Source organism: Aulonocara sp. 'chitande type north' Nkhata Bay, linkage group LG2, assembly GCF_057382095.1.
Source record: "Aulonocara sp. 'chitande type north' Nkhata Bay isolate Kocher_YH1m ecotype deep benthic linkage group LG2, A_spYH_male_GT1.1, whole genome shotgun sequence".
NCBI classification, from domain to species: Eukaryota; Metazoa; Chordata; class Actinopteri; order Cichliformes; family Cichlidae; genus Aulonocara; species Aulonocara sp. 'chitande type north' Nkhata Bay.
In genome coordinates this window covers 33,508,306-33,523,310 of record NC_141345.1, presented here as the reverse complement: position 1 = coordinate 33,523,310, position 15,005 = coordinate 33,508,306, and the positions used below count along the sequence as shown (strand labels likewise).

Genomic DNA, 15,005 nt, shown 5'->3' with positions numbered 1-15,005 from the left:
ATTCAGACAAAGACCTGAGAAACATGACAAAATACAACAATGCAACCCATTCAATATTATTGTACTGTGAGATATGATATCAGATATGATAGTTATCTATTTAAGAAAGAGGGGGGGGGGCAGGAGGGGGAAGAGAATAAAGATATGATGCACCAATGCAGACCAGTTCATTGCTATTAAGAAGTTGGATATGGTTATTGTCCGTGAGAGGGGGGCAGAGAGTTCAGGAGCCTCACAGCCTGTGGATACAGGCTGTTGGCCAGTCTGGATGTTCTGGCCTGTATAGACCTGTACCTTCTCCCTGAGGGCAGCAGATGGAAAAGGTGGCGCGCAGGGTGATGTTGGTCCCGCAGGATACTGTGCACCCTCCTCAGACAGCGAGTGGGGAAGATATTACTGATCTCTGGCAGACTTGTTCCAATACCCATTTTTTATTTAGAGCAAAGAGGTCACGTAATCAGAGCAGCAGAGTAGAAGCAAAGTCCAATTTCTATTTTTATCTGCGGATTAACTGGTGTTTACTATATTTGTTTGCTTATTGTGCACAATTAGTAAGACTCATAATATGTGTTACTACCTCTTGTTACGCAGTAATTTTAATCGTACTGCTCATACTATAGGAAAGCTGTTGGTAGTTACTCATTTTAGTCATTCTGAACAAAATTGATTTTATATTTTCTTAGAAGTAAAAACTACACTGTCCTGATATATTGATATATTGACACTGAAGGACAGCTCATAGACTCCAGGATGAACTGGTGGGGAGACATAAACAAGCACACGTTAGACGAAAGACTTCTAAAGATGTCGACATCGTAAAAATCTTAAATGATTCACAACATATCAATGACAAGTCAGCTGTAGACCAAGAGGCCAAGACAAGTTATTGATTTGCAAATCACACAGGAATAGCTTAGCAAAATACCGCTAAGCCTTCTACACAGATAATGCAAAACATGGTAAGGCAAAAGGAATAACAGTGAACTAGTGTAAGGGAACCCAAAGTTTCATTTGTCTGTTTGTACAAGTTCTAGAAAGATATTTAAATTGGATGTACTTTTCCAATTATTTGATAACAATCCCCTGTCAAGAAGTCTTTAGACAATTCCTAAAATCCTTAAGGAATCAAATAGGAATTTATCTTATTTTGGGACAAATCCTCCAAGATTTATAGCCTAAAGATGGATCTTTGGGCCAAATTCTCCTCTGCTCCAAATTTGTTTTGGCACTCCGAGGGTTCAAGAGTAATTTTGAGATAACTTCCCATATTAATAAAAGACATGATGACATAAGACCTAAGAAGCAATTATTTACTCATTAAATGGGTTAGCAGGTTGGCCTAAAGCTGCAAAGGCTAATTAATAAGGTAGTCTGCTCAATCCCTGGCGGGAGGTTGTATTCCCTGTGTGAGCCAGTGACTGAGGGCTTACAAGTGTTACTTCTTTAGTTCAGAACAACACAGATAGAAAGTGACTGACAAAGGCCCTTGACCCCAAACTCATCAAACATAAAGAAAATAATGGATACATTGCGCTTTTCGAGTTTCTCCATCAAAAAGGGTTATTTAAAAGACTGCAAGCAGACTACAAGAGTTTATTGTCAGAATGCGAGGCCGGGAAATGGTAATATCCCACTGGTGAATAAGCATTCACCCTTCCCTTTAACTCAAGCATGTGAAGATTACACACTTGAAATTCTTGTAATACTATCTCAGGTGAAAGTATTCCATCCGTATTCTGTATTATGCAAAGCAAAACTAACAGGCCACAGAAAGTTTCTCTAATGTGCTATAAAAAAAGCTAGCATCTGTAAAGCCATGTGTTCCCTTTGCAGTGTATTTTGTTTACTTTCATTAAGCTAATCAGAAGTGTTACTTAAAATAGTCCCTGACTAAAACCACAAAGTTTAGCTGCTTTGTAAAAAATGTAAAGTGTACTGTCTGTTTGTCAAATAATGGATGTTGCTTTGCTGGGGACAATTTCATAGGAGTAGTTCCATCTCAGATCATTTCAATTAAAAATGTGTTAAAAGGTTTATGTTATTTCTCCCCAGTGACAGTAATAGAATAATATAGAATATCCCCTGAGAACCTAACACACACACAGCAGGTCACTCAAGTTACTACTCTTTGAGGTACTAATAAATCTAAAAAAAAAGAATTTTCCTTTCAAAATACACCAATAACAACAACAACAATGCAAATGAGTCTAATTTATGAATATGTGTGGCATTTACACTGGTTGCTGGCAACAGTTTAGGTTCTCTTATTTTATTATGAACTGTTGTACTTCAATCATTTCCCCAGTACCCTGGCAGAAAATGTGTAACTGCAGCAACTTCACCACTTTGAAGACTGGGTGACCCATGGCAACATCAGGAAGCTAAAAAGTAAAATAGATAAATAAAAATAAAAACGTAAATCAGTCATTCGATCAAACAATTTGAATCCCACCTCAGTGTGATAAGGTTACTCCTCCCCAGATACTAGTGTGTCTTATCAGAATGTTTCAGGCAGCAGGGAATAGAGAGACAGAGAGAGAGAGGGGAAGAAAACATAGATGAGCCCCTTCCAGTGCTGGAAAAAGTGCCTCTTCTTGCTCTCTTATGCGTGAACAGGAATTTAAATCTCCAGAGTAATACCTGTGGTTTTGTGATACATTTACCGAGACATTTTTCCACTAAAGACATCACAAACCCTGTTTAGGGATCAGGTTTATGCAGCATTTGGATCCAATGTACTGGAAAAACCTCAGGATTTTCTATGTGGCAACACTATTTTCAGGGGAACAGTCCCACATCCACCTCATTTTCTTTTTGTAATATGTATTTACAGATGTTTTAGTTTCATTCAAACAATTCAGACACATCAGTGGGCTGTCAACTAGACCTTAGCCACTTGTGAATCAGATTTAAAGTGGTTTTCGGCCTCATCATGCGAGTGCAACACTGAAGCTTTATTATTACACATACTATGTCATAAACAGAATAGCAGAATTGCACTGTGTGGTTAATGCTTCAGCCCCATCCACTGGATCACAGGCACAATTACATTGTGATTGACTTAGCTGGATCACTAAAGCTACTGATGAGCACTGCTCTGCCACTTTCCTTTGTCTAAACAGCAATTTCCTTTCCCAGCAGAGTGACTTTAACAAATGTGCAGTATGTGCAATGAATCTAAAACCATTACTCAGGTGTTTAAGAATATATCACTGTTGACTACAAAAGAAGAAGTGAAGAGTGATTTCAATAAATGGAAATAGCAGCACAGAAATCTACGTAACAAAATTAAGGAGCCTTGTCCCAGATGTAACATTGCAAGATACTTTTAATGTATTTTTTCTAACTTTATCCCAGAGTTCAATTTTTTACATTGATGTACTTGGGGGGCATCCTTGTTCAACTTTACTCAAATGGACTCCTGAGAGATGAATGTCCTTTAAGCAAAATGAGAAATAAATGAGAGTAATGCTTAACTTCCTGTTACTATCTCTCATAAATTCAGCAAACAAACTGCAACTTATTGTATCATTTATCATAAAACTGCAGCACACCAAAGGGAGTATGTTATGCTTTATTACATATACTAGACTGCACTGCAAGATGCTTATACATACTGACCAGGTGGAACGTCTGGAAAATACTTTTTTTTTTTTTATATTGCCTTGAGACATCGATAGAAAATAAAACATCAATTAGTCATTTGTCCATGAATAGATTTAGGAGAAAAAGTAAGGCTGGACTATTTTTTGAGGACTAAATGTTAACAAAATTATGTCTAAAATGCAGGGAAGAGAAGCGATGTCTTGAGCTGAGGAAAAACTGGAATAATATAAGCGGTCCACATTGGATTCTTCACAATGAAGCTTCCTTATATTCCCACTGGAGAAGCAGGACAGTATACATGACACCTAACTGGGCACTGTCTTCCTGCTTCCATCTGTTAGTTAGAAGTGCATGCATGGATTTACGGTATCTTTAATCTGGCATGTCTGACAGTCTGTTCAGCAAGCTTCAGCTGAATGAAAAAGCAAACATTGAATGGCCTCAGATCCTAGTTTGCACAAGATTCAAACATTCAATCACAAATAATACAGCTGTATCTAAGCTCCTGAAGCTTCTGTAGATGGCTGACTGACTATGCAGATTTGCTAACATGATCTGAAGAGCTGACATGACTCAAAGTAAAAAAATAAAATAAAATAAAAAAATTATGCAAATGAGGGCTTGTTATTGAATGACATTGGCTTTTCTTAACATATGTGCATAATATTTAAACCTCTATAGTGCATTGACATGAGGGAATTGACGTACAGTAAAGCGCAATGTAAATGTTTGTATTATTTATTTTTTAAAGCTGCATGAAAACATGGGAGGAATGACAAAGTAAGAGCTGGGGGGTGGGGGGCTCTTTCGTTGCACATTTCAGTTCAGAGATATGGTAAAATATGGTTTCGGACATTGACTTTTGTACTCTGAGAATTAAAAATCGTTGATTTTCAGTAGCTGTTTTGGCTAAATTTCTTTCTTTGTTTGAAATTTGCATTTATGTAGTCATGTAGTTTCAGTTTTATTTTTAATAAATGTTATTTTTATGACAAAAAATGAAAAAGAAAATGTAAAAATTATGCGTGTTTACAATAGTATATAAAATGTATGTAGTATATGCCATATGCAACTAAAATACTGTATATTAATGATTTAATTAAACATTTTAATTATGAATTTATACGCTTTATTATTATTGTTATCATTATTTATTTATTTTTTGTCCACATTTCATTCAGAGGTTATAAGTAGCAGTAATCCCAACAGTTGTTCAAAGCATAGCAGGTGGTCACCAAACTTAACAAAGAGGGTATGTGTCAAATAAATTTGCAGCTAGCTTAGCTGGGTAATTGGAATTTCTTGGCTATGCTTTAAGGTGCAAAAGCTGGATAAACCTCCTAACTTTTTTTGTAACTTAATGAAAAAAAACTTTTATGGCAGAAGTATTTTAACTGATGTTGGATGAGAGACTTAGGTTGTGTTTTCTCTGAAGACAGATCTGTTCAAAGGAATAGCCCATCCTGCGTCCTGTGCCAGCCGTGGAATATATATATATATATTTGTTTTTATGTTTGGCAGCTGGTATCGCAGCTTACCTTACTGGCATTTTACCCCATTTTAGCCCTTTGAAAGACAACTTATCTTTTAACAAAACTGGCAATTCTACGATCAGAACTTTTCCATTGGCAACTGTGTTACAAAGGCAGGGTTTTGGACAAATCTTCAAAGCGTTTGTTCAGGACACCCTAAAAAAGAACTTGTAACCTAAGCTGTCATTCACGACGAAGAAAAACAAACAACCTTTATTTCAGTCGGCTTCTTTTGTTTGGCATTGTATGAGTTACAGGATGAAAAAAAATTGTTTATTCTTGTTTTTCTAGAAAATCTGACAAGAATAATTTAACCAGGATGATAATCCCTCAAGTGAACATGGTTACTGGGCATTCTTCAGAATCAACATATCCAATTAGGATATGCACATTTAAAGGGCACCACTTTATTACAGATAGCACTTTGCTATCTTTGATTTACAGATACCAATTTTTTGATAATCTAACCAGTCTGCTTCATCTCTGGTCTTAGAGATGACGGTTGCAACCCCTTGAGCGACCGTGGCTCAGGGGGGTTGGGAAGCGTATCTGTAACCGGAAGGTCACCGGTTCGATCCCCGGGCTCTCTGTCCTGGTCGTTGTGTCCTTGGGCAAGACACCTTACCCTGCCGCCTACTGGTGTTGGCCAGAGCTGCCGATGGTGGAATATGGCAGCCTCGCTTCTGTCAGTCTGTCCCAGGGCAGCTGTGGCTACAACCGTAGCTGCCTCCACCAGTGTGTGAATGTGAGAGTGAATGAATAATGGCATTGTAAAGCACTTTGGGTGCCTTGAAAAGCGCTATATAATTCCAATCCATTATTAAAATACAGCCTAAAGGAATCTCTGTTTTTTGCTATTTCACGAGACGCTGCAGCACAGAGATTCAAAATTTATGTTTTTTTTAATGTTTATGTTCAATAATTAACTATTTCTTTTACATGTCTTGCCGACCAGAAAACTGTTTATGAAAGAGAAAGTGGAGTTTTGTAAAATATTAGGAACACTTTTCAATTCAATACAGTCCTATAAACAGCAACCATGCACTAAATTCTTAGATAATGAAGTGGAATCATCACCATTTTATCCCTGTCAAAAACTGAAAGGTGTTTCATGAAAGTAAAATTTATAGCAAAGTGTACTGTATTTGATATTGCCTTCAAATCAGTATCACCTGCGCTCTATTCTAAAACACCTTCTGCATATCACTACTAAAGACTGTCAGCAACTGTCGGTTATAGCAGATGTGGTTCGTCATGCGTTACAACACTGCAGTGTCTTGGTTATACATATATGCAGCTTTTAAGATTGCACTTACCTATTCTGACATAGTTTATGCCCTCTGAGACTGTTATAAAGAACATTAAGCAACAAGTTGAAAAGACATAGGTGATTGATGAAGTTATTAGTCAAAAGAGATTCTTATAGGTACTGTTGTTTAATTTGGATCAATAACACAGGTGGAAGTAATAATACTCTTTCTCTCTTATCCATTTTCTCTCCATAAGATTCCTGTCAAATCACACTAGGACTTCTGATTGTTTAAGGAAAACCAATGAATAAAATATAAGTGGAAATTGTATTTTTCATATGAATAATGTAAAAGAGGGCATGCTGTTGGCGTCCACGTCTCAAGGTTAGACTACATTGTTAGTTTCTTCGCCTGGCCCATGCTTTGTTCTTGTTTGATTCAAAATGAGAGGATCCAATTCTATCAAGTTTGCTGTTTTGAGGGACACTTTGCCTCCTCTGCAGGGATATGTTATTCAAGGAACTTCAAAGAAAATCCCAGCATGAGGCACGTAGTGTCAAAGTAGTACCATATGGTATGACTTGAAGAGTATGCCAAAACTTCTCACCACAGGCAGTTTCCTTCACTCTGTCACAATCAAATGCTTCTTACCAGGAGGTAAATTGATGAAGAAGAGGAAAAAACTAATGGAACACTAAGATAGATTTATATGCTAAAATGACTGAAGATAATACTCATCTGATGACTTAATGCCAAGCGTATTCTCCAAGGGAATTTTAGTTTGATGAGTGACTTGTAATGAAAATCCAAAGGTTTACATTCATCATTTGGTTTTTCTGCAATAGGCCAATAATGTCTCCACTGAGCAGCAGGCATGAGTGAGCTGTGTGAAACAATCTTTTCATTGATTTTTATGAACAGTATCGTCCAGGGATTACAAGGATTTTACAATCTTACATGAGATTTTTTTTTCTGTAATACAAAAAATGTGTGTTTCAGTACTTTCAGAACAATATGTTTATGTTCTAGCAAGATGATTTATGTCTGTCTTAGGCAAAATCAAAAACACTAACAGCGAGGCATGACATTGATTGTGGAAGAACAGTAAATGTTTTTCTCAACAATTACATATTTGTTCATTTTTTTAGGGATTGGGTGAATGTCCTGGTCATTGTGTCCTTGGGCAAGACACTTTACCCTACCTCCTACTGGTGTTGGTCAGAGGGGCCGATGGCGCGATATGGCAGCCTCGCTTCTGTCAGTCTGCCCCAGGGCAGCTGTGGCTACAACTGTAGCTTGCCTCCACCAGTGTGTGAATGAATAGTGGTATTGTAAAGCGCTTTGGGTGCTTTGAAAAGCGCTATATAAATCCAATTCATTATTATTATTATTTTGTTTTGGGAAAAAAAAGTTTAAAAAAAGTGCAGGCTTAGAGTGTATTTCATGTCTGAAAGACCGAGTGCATGCTTTGAAGCATCCAGCCACTGAACCGCAAAACAGCTACAGTGGATTCTGAAGTATTCACACGTTGATGTTTTATGCCCACTGTTTTGGCCTTGATTTAATTTTACATTCATAGCATGCCTATTTTTCCCATCAGTCCATACTTAAATCAAACATACATACATCAAAGTGAAAATACAAACAAGGTTGGCAAATTGAAAGAACCTAGGTTATGCTAGGTGCCTTAGTTAAACTTCCACTGTTTTCATTCAAATTCTGTTGTTTTCATTCAAATTTCATTGTTTTGATTCAAATTTTGTTCTCTTCATTGTAATTCCGTTGTTTTCATTCAAATTCTATTCATTTCATTCTAATTCCGCTCTTTTCATTGAAATTCCGTTGTTTTCATTCAAATGCTGTTGTTTTCATTCTAATTCTACTCTTTTTCTTCAAATTCTATTGTTTGTTTTAGAATTCTGTTGCTTTCATTCAAACTCTGTTCTATACATTCTAATTCCGTTGTTTTTGTTCAAATTCTGTTGTTTTCATTCAAATTCCGTCATTTTCATTTTAATTCTGTTTTTCATTCTAATTCTGTTGTTTGTTTTAAACTTCCATTGTTTTCATTCAAATTCCGTTGTTTTTGATCAAATTCTGTTGTTTTCATTCAAATTCTGTTTTCATTCAAATTCTGTTCTTTTCATTCTAATTCCATTGTTTTGATTCAAATTCTGGTCTGTTCATTCCAATTCCATTGTTTTCATTGAAATTCTATTCATTTCATTCTAATTCCGTTCATTTCATTGAGATTCTGTTGTTTTCATTCAAATGCTGTTGTTTTCATTCTAATTCTACTCTTTTTAAAAAAAATTCTATTGTTTGTTTTAGAATTCTGTTGCTTTCATTCAAACTCTGTTCTGTACATTCTAATTCCGTTTTTTTCATTCAAATTCTGTTGTTTTCGTTCAAATTCTGTTGTTTGTTTTAAACTTCCATTGTTTTCATTCAAATTCTGTTGTTTTCATTCAAATTCTGTTCTTTTCATTCTATTTCCATCGTTTTCATTCAAATTCTGGTCTGTTCATTGTAATTCCGTTGCTTTCATTCAAATTCTAGTCATTTCATTCTAATTCCGTTCATTTCATTGAGATTCTGTGTTTTTCATTCAAATGGTATTGTTTTCATTCTAATTCTACTCTTTTTTTTAAATTCTATTGTTTGTTTTAGAATTCTGTTGCTTTCATTCAAACTCTGTTCTGTACATTCTAATTCCGTTGTTTTCATTTAAATTCCGTTGTTTGTTTTCAAATTCCGTTGTTTTCATTCTAATTTCGTTGTTTTCATTCAAATTATGGTGGTTTCATTCAAATTCTAGTCATTTCATTCTAATTCTGTTCATTTCTTTGAGATTCTGTTGTTTTCATTCAAATGCTGTTGTTTTCATTCTAATTCTACTCTTTTTTAAAAAAAATCTATTGTTTGTTTTAGAATTCTGTTGCTTTCATTCAAACTCTGTTCTGTACATTCTAATTCCGTTGTTTTCATTCTAATTCCGTTGTTTTCATTCAAATTCTGTTGTTTTCGTTCAAATTCTGTTGTTTTCATTCAAATTCTGTTGTTTTCATTCAAATTCTGTTCTTTTCGTTCTATTTCCATCGTTTTCATTCAAATTCTGGTCTGTTCATTCTAATTCCGTTGCTTTCATTCAAATTCTAGTCATTTCATTCTAATTCCATTCATTTCATTGAGATTCTGTTGTTTTCATTGAATTGCTGTTGTTTTCATTCTAATTCCACTCTTTTTATTCAAATTCTATTGTTTGTTTTAGAATTCTGTTTCCTTCATTCAAACTCTGTTCTATACATTCTAATTCCGTTGTTTTCATTCAAATTCCGTTGTTTGTTTTCAAATTCCGTTGTTTTCATTCTAATTCTGTTGTTTGTTTTAAGTTTTGGGTGATTAGATGCTACCAGTAGAGCTGTTATAAATGCTAGCACTGATTCTAAAAATGTCCAGAACTCCAAAGCTCTCACCATAAAGTCCACAACATGTAATTCATATGATTTGCATAGTCATTGAATCATTCAGTATCCCCAGTTCCCTAGGACACTTAGACAGGGGTCACATTAAAATGATAATGCTTTATCATATGATAAAAGTGATCACTCAGAAAACCTTTGCTTTTTAAGTGCATATGAGAGCATGAGGGTGGGAATGGATGTTTGTGTCTGTGTGTGCCTCTATGTCTTTGTCTATATGTCAGGTTGGGTATCAGACGCCACCTCTCTGGGGACATCTCAGGCCCTCCAAGGTTTGGAGGCCTATCTCCACCCACCACCACTTCCCCTGCCAGTGGCGGACTCCCTCAGGTGTCGGTGCGTTGGTGGTTCGTTGTGTCTGGGGGTGGGTGTCCGGGTACACACCGGCTCACTCCTTGGCGGCCGCTTATCGGGGCCTGGAGCCTGGGGCTCGCTCGGGCCACTTCGGAGGTGGGGTGCCCCCGGCCTCTCGGCCTGGGGCTCGGTCACTCAGGCACAGCTGGCTGCCGGCGGAGCTCACGGGCGCGTCACTGCAACTCCCCCTGGCTTCTGCTCCGCGGCTGCTGAGTGAGCCCTCATCTGGGACTCTCCTCAGCTCTTACTGGGACAGTGGCGCGGCTGCCCCTCTGTTGGTCTTCCTTGGTCTCTTGTGTTCTGGGGGCCTCTGGATGTCTGGAGTTTTGATCTCCTCCATACCTGCTTCATACCCTGGAGGACGGGGCTGTGGCTCCCCACACTCCCTAGCAGATCGTTACATGGAGAAACCTTTGGAATGCAAGCATGCTGATCCACACAGGTATGCACACAGGTGTACACACGGGTATTCACAGACGCGGACTACAGCTTTCTTGGCTGCTGCCTCAAAGCACATTGTGCGCTGTCTATCTTGCGTGCTGCACAATATTGTTTATTACTTAGTATCTACTGATATTTACTGCTAGCTAGTTTATTGTGATGGTGCCGTTTTTTTTTATTATGTTGCTCTTTGTTGTTTGCTTTCTCTTCTGTATTTTTTTCTCCATACAGGTGACCCAGGTGTTTTTTTTTGTTTTTGTTTTTTTGTTTGTTTTTCTTTCTTTCTTCCCCCCCTTCTCACCGTCTCTTCTCCCCTTTGGTTTTCTTTCTCTCCCTCTCTTTCTTTCATTCTTTCTCCCTGTCCTATCCCCCAGTCATGTCTGTCCCGTTTGTAGCAACTGAAAATAAAATAAATTCATAATTATAATAAAGGTCAATCAAATGGACCAATATGGCAAGGCCATGATGATCCACTTGGTAAAATAAATCCGCTTGGCATCTTTCTTGGCCTTAAGACAACAATTCTGATGGCTAAAGATCCAAACGGGACACAAAAAAAAAAAAAAGAAAAAAAAAAAAGAAAACCTTTGCTTTAAAATTCAGTGACTCTTCACTTTAAAGTGACAAATGGATATAAACCATTGCAGTAACCCATTGCAGTTTTTTGTGTGTATTTTAAATTATTTTGAAAATTATTATTCTTTTTTAATCTATTTATTTTTTCGTTTCAAAGTTCAGTACTTTGTCAGCACCCCTTTTGGAAGGATAAGGTTTGAGTATCCTTTGGAAAGTCTTTCCACACCTGGATTTGGGAAGTTTATCTATTCTTTCAGGCTGATCCTTTCAAGCTCTGTCAGAGTGGACAGGATACATCCATGAACTGGCATCCCTGGGACTCCCGACAGAATATTCTATATGATATGAGTCTGGGAGTACTCGGCCACTAAAGGTCTTTTTCTGAATCCCTCCATCTGTTCTGATGAGTCTCCCTGTCTCCACTGAATCAGCTCCATTGAATTAGGCTGTCACCACCATGTTTCACGATAGTATTATTATTCAGCTGATGAGCAGTGCCTATTGCTGGAGGATGTTGCTGGACTTTTTAACCATATTATCTTTTGTCATCCTCATTTTTGTACATGCTCCTTAAAATGTTGTTTGGCAAGCTCCGAGTTCCCGAATCCAATATACCCATAGAGTAGTTTCCGTGTAGTCACTTTATATTCAGACAGCAGGAACTTTTCAAAGTTCTTATAACTAATAAAGGAAATCACCTCTTTTTTATGTGTCTGCACTAGAGAATATATAACTAGGCTGAAATAAAGCACAGAGGCACTAATCAAGGCAGCACAGGAACAAGTACAAGATCAACATAGGTTGAGGTCCATCACACCATTCAAGACCCCATATGCAGGCTGTTTAGAGATGTGCCTGAGGTACCTGATGGTACCAGGCAAGCCATACATGGGATGCCATAATGTCTGGCATAGTAAACAGGAGCATCTCTGCCAAGTATGGCCTGGAGACCCAAGGTCAAAATGGGATACAATCATGAATGATGAAGCTAAAATCCTGCGGCACTTCCAGATAAAGGTGGATAAATTTGTGATCGCTAACCAACTATATACACAGCAAATCCAGCATGTCCAAATTAACACTGTCGGATTTGATTTCAACACTATTAAAGTGTCTATATGGGTCCACACCAGAGAGTGTTAATTTAACTCTTTTTGGAGAGTTGGTACGTTAACTCTGATTTAGTGTTAAACACCAAATCTGTCTGGAGTTGATAATTTAACACTTGGTGTTAAGAGTTTATATATTAACTCTCAAAGAGTATTTTAGTTTAACTACGTAAGAGTTATCTTCTAATTCATTCTAAAAAGCGTTAATTTTACTGTTCTGAACTTCTAGAAATTTCTTTTGGAAATAAACATTTACTAAAAAGATGCAATGGTTTTGAAAAACATTTATTCTGAACTGTGCACCACAATTTCAAAACATTTTCTGAAAGACGTAACAGTGTACATGTTCTCACTTTCATTAGAATTGTGTTTATCAAAAGGTCTGACATGGTAAATGCAAATAACAGCATTCTCATCACTTATTGCTTCAATACAATATGCATGTCCTTCATTCATCCCTTTGTGGAACTTCAACGCACTTCTGCTCTCCCCCATATTCCATCTTCACAAGCATATCCATATCCTGTGCGGAGATTGAATAAAAATTAGTTGACACTAATTAATGGCACAAATAATCCAGTAAACAATTGCAGCCCAGTAAAAAAAAGGAATCCTCTTTGAGCCATTACTTGTGTAAAGTATTTTCCCAAAAGACAAGGACACAGGCAACAGGTAATACTGAACTAAATGTAAAACCTCAACCTTTTTCATTTTTACCTAAACCGTGTGCACAAAACTCTGGAGGGATCTATGTTAACGTAGAATCCAGTCAGGACGTCAGCTACTGCTGTTTGCTCGTTGTTTTTATGGGCGATCGTTTTCAGGCTTCAAGCAGCACCATTATACCAACATTTCACATTCTAGACATTGTTTTAGGTGTATTTGACCAAAAGTTTGACTGAAAATTCACATGCAAGCTTTTTTTCAAGGCTGTGGTATTTGCCTGCAAACAATACCTTTCAGCTAGCTAAAACAGAATATTATGCTATCAGCGAGCAACATGGCTAATGCCTTTCACACAGCTTTGTCTCAACTCCAAAGAGCCACAGAAGTAAAAGCTCATAATAATAATTGAAACAATCTTTGAAAGAATGACTTACCAAGCATGGCAAACAACTCAAATATGTAGAGCAAAATGTTCTGAAACGGCTTCACTTCAGCTTCGATTGGAGCCGTGCTGGGGGCGGAGTCTGTGAATTTACTCTGTTGGTGTCATAGCCCCTGTAAGAGTTCAGAGTTAAGAGGTCAAGAGTTAATGTTTCCATTGTAACACCTCCAGATTTGACAGAGAAACACTCATTTTTAACACTCGATTTTAACTACTATCATTTTACACCTCAGAGTTACATTAAAAGAATGTGACTCTACTTAGAGTAAAATTAACTCTACTTTTGCAAGAAGACTATTAACACCAAAACATTTAACACTTTTGAATTTGCTGTGTACTACTACTAATAATAATGATAATACTAATGGATTGCATTTATATAGCGCTTTTTGAGACTCTCAAAGCACTTTACAATTCCACTATTTATTCACTCTCACATTCACACACTGGTGGAGGCAAGCTACAGTTGTAGCCACAGCTGCCCTTGGGCAGACTGCCATATCACCCCATTGGCCCCTCTGGCCAACACCAGTAGGCAGCAGGTGAAGTGTCTTGCCCAAGGACACAACGACCGAGACTGTCCGAGCCGGGGCTCGAACCGGCAACCTTCCGATTACAAGATGGACTGCCAATTCTTGAGCCACGATCGCCCCGTTAATGGTGGACAAGCAGAGAAAAAAGGTCATAGTGGTAGATGTAGGTACATCAAGTGATAACAACAACATCAGGATGAAAGCTTGAGAAATACCAAGGACTGAGAGAAGAGCAACAGAAGATGTGGAAGGTAAAGGCAACAGTGGTCCCTGTAGTAACTGTAACACTTGGGTATGTGACCCCCAAACTGGACCAATGGCTCCAGCAGATTTCAGAAATGACATCTTTGATCTCTGTCCAGATGAGGGCAGTTCTAGAAACAGATACGTTGCTGCATAGGACCCTCAAGTTCCTGAGCTTGAAGGACAAACAAAGACTGCCCACAGGGTGAGTCAAGTACATATATGATTAACTTTGTAACACCATAATGATATGCCTCAAAGCAAGAACGTCCTAGATTCGAATTCACCAGCCAGCTCTCAGCTTTCTCCCCAGTTTATGTGTGTTCTCTCCAGGTACTCCCACTTCCTCCAACAGTGCAAAGACAAGCATTTTAGGTTAATTAGTGATTCAAAATTGGCAGTAGGTCAGAATGTGAGCATGAATGCTTGTCTGTCTCTCTGTGTCAGCTCTGCAATTTGCAACCCTTTCAGGATGTACCCCGCCTCTCACCCTAGGACAGATGACAGCTGAGATAAGCTTCAGCCCCATGAAAAAAAGTTCTTGATAGTGTGCTGTTGATATGGCTGATGTTCCTGGAGGTTCTCACTTCTCTCGTTTTTATCTATTTGTAATTACAGGTCTACAACAATAGCAGGACTGTAAAAAAAAAAAAAAGGTCTGGACACTTTCTGGACATTTTTATTAGTCTTGTAGTTGAGCTGACTTGATGTCGTTGGCATTTTATCTTGTAATACTTAGTGTGTACAGCTTCTTATTTTGTATAACTTCAG

The 15,005-nt window shown here is 37.6% G+C and overlaps 1 long non-coding RNA gene across 1 annotated transcript; it reads right to left on the bottom strand.

Moving 5' to 3' along the window:
- Nucleotides 1-12,619: 12,619 nt before the first annotated feature.
- LOC147338234 (uncharacterized) lies at nt 12,620-13,783 on the bottom strand. The gene is made up of 2 exons (XR_015125057.1): nt 13,451-13,783; nt 12,620-12,873 (listed from the first exon to the last, which is right to left on the bottom strand). It is a non-coding gene; the product is annotated as an uncharacterized LOC147338234 (long non-coding RNA).
- Nucleotides 13,784-15,005: the final 1,222 nt, after the last annotated feature.